The 14,972-nt window shown below is 35.3% G+C and overlaps 1 long non-coding RNA gene across 1 annotated transcript; it reads left to right on the top strand.

The window, feature by feature from the left end:
- The first annotated feature begins 7,946 nt into the window (after positions 1-7,946).
- LOC118432996 lies at positions 7,947-9,007 on the top strand. Its single transcript, XR_004833131.1, has 2 exons — positions 7,947-8,278; positions 8,399-9,007. It is a non-coding gene; the product is annotated as an uncharacterized LOC118432996 (long non-coding RNA).
- The last annotated feature ends 5,965 nt before the right edge of the window (positions 9,008-14,972 follow it).

Raw genomic sequence — 14,972 nt, 5'->3', positions numbered from 1 at the left:
TGGACTATTTGAGTTGTGGAAGTGTGGGAGAGTGGGGAGAGCTGGTTAGTTAGGGAACTTTTTTAGTTTTTGCTTTGAATGTACGTGTCCTCTGCCGCGGAACCGGCATACTACATGTAAACCATCATCCCTCCGGATGACCTCGTTCGGGCTCTGGTGATCGTAAAATTACGATCAATTACTCACCTTACAGGTAAGGCTCGATTTATCCATAATTTTCCTTAGAAATATTTGTAAACGTTTCCAAAAGTCTGTGAGTTGCCAGAATTTTCAGATTTTATTTTATCCGCACGATGATGCGAATTCAACTGGGCAGATTTTCTACGCTTTTTACAAAATCACGTGCCCACTTAATTAACATTGGAGGCGGGCTTAAATTCAAAGCAAATCCATCCGATTGACTACGCATCACCGCAATACCAAGGACTGCCTGAATTGCTTTATTAGCTCAATCTGCGTAGCATGAGAGCTATTGAATTCCTCTTGTCCGTCTGTCTGTCCGTCTGTTAACGAGTTTTTTGCATCAATTGATGCTATTTAAAAATCCCCTTGACCATTCTTGAATAAGTTGGGCGCACCATTGGTACAGTCAGGTGCAAATCCTTGAGCCACCCTTATTTTCGTCATCAATTTTGAAAGTGTCATCATAAAATTACCAAATTGAGCAATGATGTGTGCAACACTATCCTACACAAGTGACAGGAGCCACGAAGTCGAAATACACCGCATGCAATTTTTTTCTTCCTAAATGCAAAAAATAGGGGGTGCAAAACTTTAGAGCCACCTAGTTTCTATTTCGAATTTATCCTCTGTTTTTTGGTGTGAGAAAAAATTTAATGATTTTACATTTTTAACTAGTATACCACGAGTTTCCAAGTAGATCGGCGATAATTTTGCGATAACTAAATTTTTTTCCGCATTCATGCGAGCATTGGAAGGTAATTATGACCATTTCAATATGAAGCTATCAGGAGCATTTGGCGCCAGTAAAAATTCCTTAGCAACGTTAAAAACACTCCTTAGCAAAGTTAAAAAAATTCCTTGACAATGTTTAAAAAATTTCTTAGCAAAGTTAAAAAATTCCTTAGCAATGTTAAAAAATTTCCTTAGCAACGTTAAAAAAACTCCTTAGCAACGTTAAAAAAATTCCTTAGCAACGTTAAAAAAATTCCTTAGCAATGTTAAAAAAATTCCTTAGCAACGTTAAAAAAACTCCTTAGCAACGTTAAAAAAATTCCTTAGCAACGTTAAAAAAACTCCTTAGCAACGTTAAAAAAATTCCTTAGCAATGTTTAAAAAATTCCTTAGCAACATTAAAAAATGCCTTAGCAACGTTAACAAATTCCTTGGCCACGTTAACAAAATTCCGTTAACAAAATTCGCGCCAGTTACATATTTACTTCGTTGATCGTGATCCTATGATTGGTTATTTCGTTTAGGACCCTAAATTTGGACCGTCTTTAAGACGGGCTTATAGGCTAGTTGTATATACACACTTATTTTTGTGCCATACAGTTGATGAATCTCGCAATGTTGTCAGGCTTCGGAGGTACAAATCGTGTAAAAATAGCAGATAGCTAAATATATTAATACAAATTTGAACCGATAACACCAGGATTACGTGGTCTGGTTCATGCATCGAGTCAATTATTGAAAAGTGTTTACACCGTGTACGCGAGTAAATCGGGTGTTGGATCGAGTATAAAAAGGTTCTGGTTTCTGTGGTTTGGCATCATAACGATTCCTAACCTACAAAATACGAAGACAAGCGCCCTATGAAATCTTCCCTTCCACTAAACACAAAGCTAATAATCATGCAAACCACGAAGATCATCATTTTGCTCGGAGCAGTGGTAGCCACGGTACGTAACTAAGATACCCCAAACCAATATTTCCAAAAACTATTCGCCTTATTCCCATTTATATTACCTTTGCAGGCATTTGGCGCTCCTGAGCCCCCCCGCAACGCTGCAAAAGCATCCAACAACTCCACTTCGTCCGTTGAACCACCACCCAAATCGTCAGCAGGGGAAATTTTCTTGAGCATCAATAACGTCGAAAATAGTTACTGAGGAAGGCCGAGTGTACTATACAACCCCTTTTCGCCTCGATGTCACCGAATTTCGCATAAAAAATTGGAACCTTATATTTTGGTGAAAGGATCAATATAACGTAGCTATTATTAATTTATATGCAACCACACCCCCTTCAAAAATTGCGGAAGAAAATTGGGAAAAGTGAGAAAATAAATGTACACTCGGTACAAAAAGATTTAGACCCCAAGTTGCATTTGACATTTGACTTCCCCCTTGAATACGAACATTTTGATGCATCAAGAGTTTCAAAATTCGAAAATTGGCGGTTTTTTCACATACACATAAATCGTTAAAAAAATCATGGTAGCGGCCATTTTTAGTCTGACAACCTGATGCCAGATTTTTCTTCATGAGAAGAGCTACATTTTCAGCCTTGGTTGTCCGACTAAAAATGGCCGCTACCATGAGTTTTTTGGGGTCAAAGTTTCTGGGGGAGGCGCTTCATAAGGCAAGAGCCGTAGCAAGGCAGCTTATGCAATAATGACATGTATATAATAAATAGCCAAAAAATTTAAAACTTAAGCTTTTCTGAATATATAATGATAATGTGCACTCAAATTTTTACGCTACAGTGCTTATCAGTGCACTTATCAATTTCTAAGATAAGCAAATTTAGTCTGTCCAAACCGCCCCAAATTTAAAACTTAAGCGTTTCTGAATTTATAATGATACTATGCACTCGAGAATTAACGCTACAGTGCTTATCAGTGTACTTATCAATTTTTAAGATAAGCAAATTTAGTCTGTCCAAACCGCCCCAAATTTAAAACTTACGCGTTTCGGAATTTATAATGATACTATGCGCTCGAAAATTAACGCTACAGTGCTTATCAGTGTACTTATCAATTTTTCAGATAAGCACATTAAGCACATTAAGCACATGAATGCATTACATATTACATTAAATGAGATGCTCGTTGGTAAGAAAATGTTCACCATAAAATGTTTGTCAGAGAGAGACAAAGACTGGTGAGTTTCATACGCCCCTTCTGCGAGCGGGTAGTGACACCTGCGAGAATCAGCCTGAATCTCTGTCTCTCTCTGAAAAATGGAATCAGGGAAAGTTGTACACATCCAGTGGAATGCCTCTACTGGTGTGGGGGCTACACAGAAGACCTACAGCAGCTGTCTGTGCTCAGACTATTGTTAGTACATTTCTAACCTGATCGCCGTATTTAATTCCTCAATATTCATCAATTTAATTCAATGTTGTACTGAAACATGACAATAAAAGCTTCCCAATAAATAAGTTCCTTTACCATGTAATCGATCCTATCTTATTTTTAAGCCGATGGGTGGTGTAAATTTGTACTTGCACATGGTACTCGTATGTTTGTATGCTTGTCTCCTCGGAATGAATTTACTGGGATTGCAAAAAACCATATACACATGTATACAAATGCACTATTGAGGGCAATGAGGAAGTGGTAAGCCGGGTTGCATGGTTTACATACACCATTTAATGGTTGGCTAGAGCTTGTTAAGCCCAGCTACGATTATACGCAGAATAATGGATAATGGGATAATGTTCGGAAATACGCCTCGCTAATAAATTCTTAGCAGGAGATGACAATAAAAGTGCAGAGGAAGAGCCAATAAATCTCATCAATTCGCACAAAAATTGCATGACCGCACATAAAATGGCTGAAACCAATTACAAGATTTAAACTTGAAATTGTCTGTCAAGGCTGAAGGCCACCAAAGCCGATTTAAATTAGTTCCTCCCAACATTCTAATAACAACTTAATTCTACACTTCACATTTTACCATTTTCGACATCCGACCCCAATTCCTCCTCGACATTCGACCACTCACCGCCTCGTCGACTAAGTCAACTCAACGACAACTCTACACAACTATACAGCACACTCAAGTCGACGAAAGGACTAAAAATATGCCATCAAAATATTAATAGTCTGCGTAATAAGTTTAATGACATTCTAAACTTGCTCTCTGACTGTAAACCTGACATAATATCCTTCACGGAGTCAAAACTTAATTCAGACAGAGACAAGGATGGTATGTATATTGTTAATGGTTATAATATATTGAGAACAGACCGTAATTATAATTCAGGTGGGGGAATAATAAGTTATATCAAAACTGAAATTAATTTTGAACAAATAGAATGTCTTGTTCCGCTTGATGCAAAATCTGAATGTCAAATATTCAAAATTATTTTAAAAAACTGTAAACCAATTTTAGTAACTGTACTTTATAGCCATCCAGCTGTACCCGGAGCCAGATTAATCAGTTTTTTCCGAGAACCCAACACTTTTCTTTTATCTTTTGACTACGAATATTACATTTTAGGTGATTTCAACTTAGATCTTTTAAAAACTGACTAATTCATTTTCACTGTTTACTGCCTGCAGAGAATTCAAATTATGGCAGCACATAACTGGTCCAACTTTTCGGGGCTCCTCCCAGCTAGACCACATATACTCAAATATAAAAAGCAATGTAATAACATCAGGTCACTTTCCTTATTCTAGTTCAGACCATGACCTAAACAATGTAATAAGAAAAGTTAAGTACATGAAATATTTACCCACTTTATTAACTTATAGATGCTACAAACTTTGTAATTTTGAGGACCTCGAAAAAGATCTTGCCACCTACAACTTTGATGTAAATTCTAGCCCACATTTAGAATTTTGTAGATACAACAGTCATGTTATGCAACTGTTGGATAAATATGCTCCCATCAAGAAGAGACTAGTGAAGCCTAAACTTAACCCTTGGTACACCAGCAAACTTGCAGACTTACGCAAATGCAGAGATAGGTTACGAACTATATCAGATACTTCTAAATCTTCTTCCGATAAAAAACTATACACAAAAGCTCGAAACCACTATAATACTAGTTTAACCAATGCAAAAAAATCCTACTTTAACAAAGAATTTGTAAATTCATGCAAAAATACTGTAAACCTTTGGCAAAATGTTAATGTACTCACTTGTTACCGTAAATCTAATTACACACCAATTAATAAATTAGTAGATCCTGATAATACTGTAATTTATGATAACCCTAATACTATCAATGATGCACTTGCGTCACATTTTGTTGTAACCTCAGATAATTTAATTCCTGAACATACTGTATTAGAAGAGATTACACGTCATGAGAATATTTACATTAACTCTGAATCACCTGACAAATTTGAATTAGTCACTGTTGAGGAAGTGAATAAGGCTATTTCAGACACAAAGAAAGATAGTAAATCAGACTATTTTGTACCTTTATCAATTCTCAAACGCTGCTGCAATGTAGTTTCCTTTCAAATAGCTATTCTATTTAATATAATATTCACTAATTGTAAACTGCCCCACGATTTTAAAACAACATATGTAACTCCTATATATAAAGGGAAAGGTCCGGGTTTGAGCCCATACAGCTATAGACCAATAAGCTGTTTAATCACATATTGTAAACTATTCGAGAGAATACTTTTCCATAGAATACAAATTAGATTAGAATCGAAACTTTGTAATCAACAACACGGTTTTAGGACAAATCGGTCATGTCATACAGCCGTAACTGAATTCTCAAATTTCATTTATAAATCGTTAGATAATCCGAATACTAAATGTGTAGCTATTTATTTCGATGCGAAATCTGCATTCAATAGTATTGACAGATCTCTATTAATTAAAAAGCTAATGTTTAAGTACAAGTTACACCCCATATATATTAAAACAATACATAATTATGTTAGCGATACATTATTTAGATTTAAAAATAGTGATAAATACTATATTAATTCTACAGGTATAATTCAAGGTGGTACGATCGGACCTGTTGTTTACGGAGCTTATCAGGACGATATCGCTGAAATAATTACATTGCCGTTCTTATTATATGCCGATGATCTCGTTGTGTATATTGCAGGAACAGATTTGGACTTATTATTACAAACACTGAAAGACCAAGTAATTCGTATTCAACAATGGTACACTGACAATAACATGACATTAAATTACGAAAATACCAAATTTTTCATAAAAGTAGAGACCCCATCCCGGACAAGTATGTAAACTCGCCATTGGTGCTAGATAGTGGTCATATTATCGAGCAAGTTTCTTGTTTTAAATATCTTGGGGTGGAACTTGACTCGACACTGAGTTTTAAACAACACTTTGAGTCAGTAAGTAAGCGTATTTCCGGTAATCTAGGTTACTTATATGGGTTGAAGCGATATTTAAGTGAAAATGTAATGACGGTTATGATGAATAGTCACATACATTCTATTGCAGATTATTGTATTGACATATGGGCGACATTAACTACTCCACAACTTGACACTATACAACGAAAAGTTGACAATTACCTAATAAATTTTTATTTGCCCATTATTGCGAAAAAAGCTCGTATCCGCAAATCTCGACACTACAAAGACCTCAGACATAAGTTAAGTATAGTTCAGTTGAGTCGCGAATGGATAATTTCTAGACGCAAGGAAGAATATATTTACTATTAATTTTAGTTGATAATTAGATACATGCTTATATATAGAGAATTAGCTTATAGTGTCACGGATTGTAAACCAGTTTGTATTTAACTGATATTTAATGACGCATGAATAAAGGATATCAAATCAAATCAAAAATCAAATCCGAGTAAATTAAGTAGACAAGACAATTTTTTAGAAAGTTGTACTATTTTTTATTGAATTCTCCATGCAATTGACTATCAGAAACCATGCTTCGCAAATTTTTGTGACCCAAGGTACCAAATTTATAGAGTGGTGAAAACGGCATGTTGCGATTTTTTGGCAGCATTTAGGTAAACACCAAAATTCCTCATTTTTCAATTGTTCAATAAAAATCAGAACTTTGACTTTGAACCATAAGTTATGGTCCAGTTATGGTCCATAACTGGACCATAACTTTATGTCAAAATTGTATGACTATTTCTCCCAGATATTATGCACTATTGGTGCTTTTGCATCCCTTCCCTCAATTATTTCGCATCATTTTGTGTTGCCGCTTGATAGATGCCAACGGTGCTATTAATTTATTGAAAAATGGACCTGGTCCATTTTAATTAGCATCAATTCATACAAAAAAGTCGTTAACAGACAGATGGACTAGAGAGTAATTCATTAGCTCCCGTGCTACGGAGGGTGAGCTAATAAGGGCATCTTTCTGCAGATTTTTTTGGTTCGCTCAAAATTCGGTCTGTTTCTTTCATTGCACATTATGTACCTTGCGACGTAACGCACGAACCCAGCCTCAATTATGAACAAAGTATTCAACAATGATTTGCTTTTACGTAGGATCTTTTTGAGTGCAAGCTGCTAGCACTAAAAAAAATGCTTGTTTGCAGCAAGCACCAACTTTGGGACAATTTCTCCCCTCATAAAGCAATTTGCTCACCAGTTCATCCAAGTCATTCGCGAAGCTGATTGGCTTAAAAAAGTGTTCAGCAAATTCATATTTATTCCTTGATGCTTCTATTATGATTTCTAATCCCTTCTATCTCTAAGATACGTAACTACGTGTATAAAAAAGCTAAATACGTGACTTTCCAAGCATTTATAGTCATACCAGCTATATTTTTAGCAGGTATTGCTCTTATTGCTGCTATTTTTATGGTAATATCGTGTTTATCCCAAAAACCAACAATTTGTATCACAACAGTATGCATGCACAACATTTATTGTATGTAAAGTACAAATATTTATACACTTACATAAAACAGCTCCTTTCTGTGTCACATGCTCACCAATGCAGCAAACCATTTAGCATAAAGTGCAAACTAATATGTAAACATGTAAACACATAAAGAGCTTTAAATAGACCAGCACCAAGCATATTGACTTCAACATGATTGTATTCTCGTCATTTCGAGCGTCTTCACAAGTTTTTATAAAGTCAGACGTTTTCTGCTTAAGGTTTGCGGAATATTTACATACTATAAAGTTCCTAGTTTAAGATCTTGTAACCTTTTTAAGTCACCACTTTTCAGTGTTTAATCAACCAGGTGCTCCTGAATATCTGCACATGCACGTATTGGAATGAAATTGAACCTGACGTGAGCATCAGCAGTTACACGGATTTCGTACGCGACAACCAACATATTTGCATATTTTGACAGCAGGTTCATTATGGAGTATGGAATTTTGGCTTTTGGACTCGTTTTATGTATCAAGATATTACTACTCTTTAAAATATTGGTAAGAATTTTATGTACGTTTTTGTATTGTTGTTGTATGTATTTGATAAAATATGAATGAAATGGGCAATGCGCTTTTCGTAAAAGATTATTCTTCCCAACTGGAAATTTATATTAATAGATCTTCAGGAGTGAAACATGTCAAAATGAAGACAATACAGCAGCAAACGTCGAGATAACTACAATATGCACTGCGGAAAGTCTACGCAAAATGACGCAAGACTTCCACGATATTGAGCGACAAACTGTCCCCTCATACTCCGAAGTAGTCGCTAATTACAAAGATTTTCCATGCGTTGTATACATTGATGAAGTTGACAAAAGCAAACATATGCCCCTTCCACCCACTTACGAAGAGTGTCTAGAAATACACAAGTGCAAACTGTGACGAATAGAGATAAACAGAAATATATATATATATTATTTGAAATACTTAAAACTTATATCATGTATTATCGAAACCTACATTTAAACAGACTTGATTAAATAAAGTTAGTTAAAATTCACTTTTTTGTAAATTAAAGTAATACGTAACAAAAGCTTGTTTCATTTATAAAATCAAAATCTGTTATTAGCCAAAAAATACTAGATTAGAACTAATTATATTTGTATAAGCCAATTATTTAAAAATATTTTATTTGAACTCATTTTATTTGTAAAAATCAAACAAAAATTGTGCTCTATGGGTAAACCCTGGAAGAGCTAATAAATACACTTATCTATCTACCTATCTATCTATCTATATGCATATTATTTGTGTAACACAGTTATAATTCTTTAAGACTTGTAAATATTAATGTTCAGCGCTATTGGTTCTAAAAATTCGATCAAACCAATTACTAGGAAATGGAAAAATACTCATTTTCGTTCAAACTCATTTCATTTCAGTTTATCGGACATATTTTCTTAAGCACCCCACGTACGGATGATGTATACATATGTATTTACATAGAGCAGTTCGATTGGCACATTCGAAAAGGTACTGCACGCTTAGGCTAGTCATCTCATTTGCATAAATCTCACTATGCCCGTTTTTCGGCGAAACGGGCTTTCCATGTTCAACAAACTCTGTAGCAAACGAGGTGGCGGGCACAAATACACAATTCCACTATTTGTACTTATATGTTAATTATTTTTAGCAAATATGCGTATATTTTAAACAAATATGTCAAAGCACATAACAATTTATACGCTAATTTTCCTGCGAGATATGTCAATTAATACAATTTTGCAAAAGTTTGTAGATTTAAAGACTACTGATTTTACACTGCTACCAAGGACTGCATGAATTTTAACATTAATTTGGCCAAGTTACAGATATTTCTAATAATATATTTATTTCCTAAACTTTTCAGACTTTGGAATCCATTCTCACCTCAATTACCGTAAATTACTGATAACTCCCTACACTAACCTGACCTCCGTCATAATTTCCCTCTCGGTCATTGTTTTCTACTTTGGATCCCCATTCTTCGTCCTCTTTGGCATGCTCGTCCTCGACCTGGATCAATCCTCTCACCTTATCCAACACTTTTTGTCCGATAAAATCTCCGGAATTCTTATAAGACTTCCAATATTTCTGATAACATACACTATCAACATATTTCTCATATACGACATGGGCCGCATGATGTGTCTTGGCTTCTGCAACATCCTTTACGTCCTACATTGTTCTGGGACATGTCTGAAAATCGGTCCTTTATTTGTGACAAAAATTTCGAAATTGTACGATCTGCACGTTTTGGTAAGATGGTTGAAGTGTTACCAGATTGAAGAAGTTCTGGTCGAATTCATGATCAGGAACGGAACTTTCGTAGCACTTGTGACCTATTTTACGCCGCTAATTTCGGGAAGTTATATTTTAAATAGGTTGCATGCCACGTTCTCGTTTTTCTTTCTTCTTTGGGGGGTCATTGGTTTCAGCGGGGTCACGCTGGTGGTGAAGGTTTGTTGGGGAAAGTTGTCCTTGGTGCATAGTGAAACGAAATATTACCTCGAGGTGCTCATGCAATTGGGGATATTACAAAAAATTAGGACAAGTTGGGAGAGAAAGTTTCACTGCAAAGTGGTGAAAGCTATGCGGCCCACGGCGGCCCCGGTGGGGATTGGGAGCTTCACGTTTTTCCATGCGAAACGAAGTAATGAGTTGGATTTAGTGATGTTTGTGGTTAATAATACGATATCGTTGCTGATTGCTGATTAATTAGTTAAAAGAGTGTGATTAACAGGGAAGTAGTGAGAATTATGTACGCATTTATGGTGAGACACACGGATGGGTGTGGTAATTATTTGTGATTTTGTTTTGCGAATGTCTGTGTAATTGGCAAAATAATGCACCAAATTGTTTCATTGTGAAATAAAATGAGGCAAATTGAAACGCCTTATAGTCGAGATTGGGGGGTATTTGTCTTTATTTCGCTAAAACTTTCTACCAGAATAATATTCATCATACACCTGTTTCTTCCAAATTTCCAGACATTATAATAATTGTAAGATTTACATCTACACTTTCATCCAGCTTACACATATTTACACCAGGGTATTCCGACCCAGGGTTTTATTGGGTTGGGTTTTTTGGGTTTTAATGGGTTTTAATGGGTTGTTAACGAATAAAACCCATTGGGTTTTACCATGTTAAATGGGTTTTATTTGGGTTTTAATGGGTTTTATTCGGGTTTTAATGGGTTTTAACTGTGTTTCAGCTTAAAACTATATTCTAAAAGCTGAAAACAGCTGTCGTACGTTAGACGAAGTTGTTTCATGGCAGATAATCAGTTTATTTGATTAATACTGTAAGTTTTAAAAACCAGGAATAAATCAGCGAGTGCCATTACAAGTTTCAAGTGACAAAAATATTTAAAAATAATAATTTCGGAACGAGGTATGTTTAAGTGAGCATACATAATTTAATTACATTTAATTTACATTTTGCTGTCATAATTAATACTTTTTTCCCGAATACTTCCTCTCATCTCAGCGAATAAATTAAACAAAATACTGTAGTATTTTTTTAATTTATAAAGTTTTTTAAAATGTTTCAAGGCGATCTTAATTATCACCTCTGGAAAAATCGAGTACTTATGGACAGCGAAGTACCTTATTATGAGCAAAAGAAGTGTGTCTGTAAAAAGCACTTATTATATTCTCGATCATAATACATACGTACTTTCATTGCTCATAAGTACTCGATTTTTTCCAGAATTGATAATACACGTTAAGATCGCATTGAAATATTAAATTTTAAAAACTTTTAAACTTGGATTTCATTATGATGAGAGGAAGTATTCGAGAAAGAGGTAATATATATTCTCATAAAGTATTAAACTATGATCAGTTAAACAGGACTATTTCGAAACGGATACAAATTCTAACATGGACAAGTAGGATTTGCATATTAATTGAAATTGGATTGCAATAGTAGTGAAAATTGTTGTTCAATGTATTACTTATGTAAAACCTAATAAAACCCAATAAAACCCATAAAACCCATTAAAACCCAAAAAACCAATTAAAACCCATTAAAACCCCTGGGTCGTTACTTTTTGATTAAAACCCTGGGTTTTTCCGAACCCTGATTTACACATTTCCGACGATTTCCATTAGCTATGTATCGCCTGCAAAAAACATTTTATCTTATTTTCCGGTGTTTTAGCTCAAGAACCGATCCACTGGGATTGAACTATTCAGTTTACTCAGGTTTTAAAATTTTCATGACCCCTTCCATGTAATATTACATGGAATATTACATTAAATATTGCAGGTTTTTGAGCTAAAAGACCGGAAAATAAAATAAGATGTATTTTACCGGTGATGGAAATCGTCATACGTAATACAAGCTACTTAATCCAATCATTGCATGGTCGTAAGAACGTGGTCACAACAATGGCAACATTTTGTATGTGCTTTTTATCGTTTAACGAATCTCTTTACCTTGTATAATTTAGTAAATTAACGAGTAATGCCTAAATTAAGTTTAAGCATTGCAACATTTCAAGGCTATAATCCAACGTGACATTTGAGCTTTCACCAATCATCCAAATCTCCCAAAATTAAAATTGTGCGGAAATGTTTGATTATTTATTTGGTCCCTAATCCAGCTTAATTGGCAAAATTTATCTATCTCATGAATGCATTTAATGTTTCTATTTTAAAATATTTTTGAAGAAAAACACCAGGAAAAAACATTTATTTTTCTAATTTCCCGAATAGTATTATGGTGCGCACGTAACGTGTCACCATATTTGGAACGTTTTTACGATGTGAGGCCATGGCCTTACATGTCTCGCTTACGGGAAGCAAGCAAAAACCATCGTAAAAATGTTTCTTGAATGGCGACACGTTACGTGCGCACCGTAATACTAACAAGGGAGCTTTTTGGGTGTCAAACTCGGATTTGTTTCATCTTGGTCGCAGGTTATTGAAATTGTATGTATGCAATTGAGGATTTTTATCAAACAAATAAGTACTGATGTTATGCAGGAATTGTGAAGTGTACACAGGAGGAGGATTGAAACTTTATAAAAACGATCCGCACACTAAAAGTCGCCCCGTTTTTGTGCATACGTATGTTGTTTTGCCACTTCTTCAAACAAAATTAGTAGAAAATTTTGTATGGAAATGTTTAATATCTAATACATTTTGAATAAACCGTAGTAACGTTAGAAGTAGCTCACCCTGTAATAAACCGTAGTAACGTTAGAAGTAGCTCACCCTGTAATAAACCGTAGTAACGTTAGAAGTAGCTCACCCTGTAATAATGATTTGGTTATAACTTGCCCCAAAGGTGCAGAAAAATGCAACAAAATAGATACATAATTTTTATGCAATTATGCACCAATGGTGCAAAAAAATCCAACAAAGTAGATCAATAATTTATATGCAATATTGCACCAATGGTGCAAAAAAATCCAACAAAGTAGATCAATAATTGTTATGCAATATTGCACCAATGGTGCAGATAAATTAAGCAAAATAGATCAATAATTATTATGCATCGAGGACAGTCCAAAAATTGTGCACTGGTGCAGAATTACCTACCAACGGTCAACGATAATTTTCAAAAATTTATGTCAAAATTGTCTAATAACATCCGCCGACTAGTATGCATTATTGGTGCGCTATATGCATCACGTCTCCCAATTCTTTCGCATCAATTGGTGTTTCCAATTGTCAGATACCTACGATGCTATGAATTTATGAAAAAATGGACCAGAGACACATTAATTAGCATCCATTGATGCAAAAAGGTCGTTAACATACAGACGGACGGACGGACGGACAGGAGGAATTCAATAGCTCTCGTGCTACGCAGGGTGAGCTAATAATGATTTGGGTATAACTTGCCAGAAAGGTGCAGAAAAATTCAGCAGAATAGATACATAATTTTTATGTAATTATGCACCAATGGTGCAGAAAAATCCAACAAATTAGATCAATAATTTATATGCAATATTGCACCAATGGTGCAGATAAATTAAGCAAAATAGATCAATAATTTTTATGCATCGACGAAAGTCCAAAAATTGTGCATCACTAGTGCAGAATTACCGACCAACGTTCAACCATAATTTTGAAAAATTTACGTCAAAATTGTCTAATAAAATCCGCCGAGCAGAATGCACTATTGGTGCGTTATGCATCAAAGCCCCCAATTCTTTCGCATCATTGGGTGTTTCCGATTGTCAGATACCAACGGTGCTATTAATTTATGAAAAAATGGACCAGGGACATTTTAATTAGCATCAATTGATGCAAAAAGGTCGTTAACATACAGACGGACGGACGGACGGACAAGAGGAATTCAATAGCTCTCATGCTACGCAGGGTGAGATAATAATGTGGAGCAATTTTGACACACAAATAGGTTCCCTCCTCAGTCAAATTAAAAACTTATAGGACCATGAAGCCTACAATATACGTCACTAAGGTCATCAATTCGTTGCGAACAAAATCAATTCCAACAAATCGAAAACAACGTTTAATTTCCCTGGTATGATTAAAAAAAGAAGGAATATATCATACTTTGAGTTAAACCTGAGCCTTCCTGCTGTACATATAACGTACATATACTGAGGGTTAGGCAAGATTATAGAACGTGTAGATATTTGCCCATATACGCTAAACAATGGCGCTAATTCCAAATACTCGAAACTTTTCTAGAAGCTTGGTTCAAGCTGCGCCGTGACCCAAAAGCTCAATTTTGAAATTTTGTAAACGGGTCCAAAAATGGACCCCAAAGAGCTCCATGCTGTTAAAACAGTTTGCCAAGCAAAAATTACGTACAAAAAAATACTAAACAAACTCCAGGACGAAACAATTGTCATTTCCAACAGCCCAATGCCTAAAATAAAGGATTCGATTGGAAAAAGGAACCAGGCTATGGAACTAGGACTTCCACAGCCACCCAACCACTACCCCCGAAAACTGCGAAAACCGACGCTTCTCAGAAAAGTTAACCGTGACATTAAAAAATAAAATCCACTGACCCAAAATCAATTGGCAAAGAAGCACCAAGTCTCAAAACGTACAATAGGCCGAATTATTCATTAAGATCTACGGAAGAAGACACTTAAAAAGACGAGAGTTCACGTCCTAAAACTGCGCCACAAAAAAATACGGAGGACCACATGTCGGAAGCTGTACAAAAGTCATTTGGCTAGAAATCGGTCTGAATTTGTTGTCACATTGGACGAGGC

The sequence above is a fragment of the Folsomia candida genome, unplaced genomic scaffold (genome assembly GCF_002217175.1).
Source record: "Folsomia candida strain VU population unplaced genomic scaffold, ASM221717v1 Fcan01_Sc038, whole genome shotgun sequence".
NCBI classification, from domain to species: Eukaryota; Metazoa; Arthropoda; class Collembola; order Entomobryomorpha; family Isotomidae; genus Folsomia; species Folsomia candida.
This window is presented reverse-complemented; position numbering and strand designations above follow the sequence as displayed.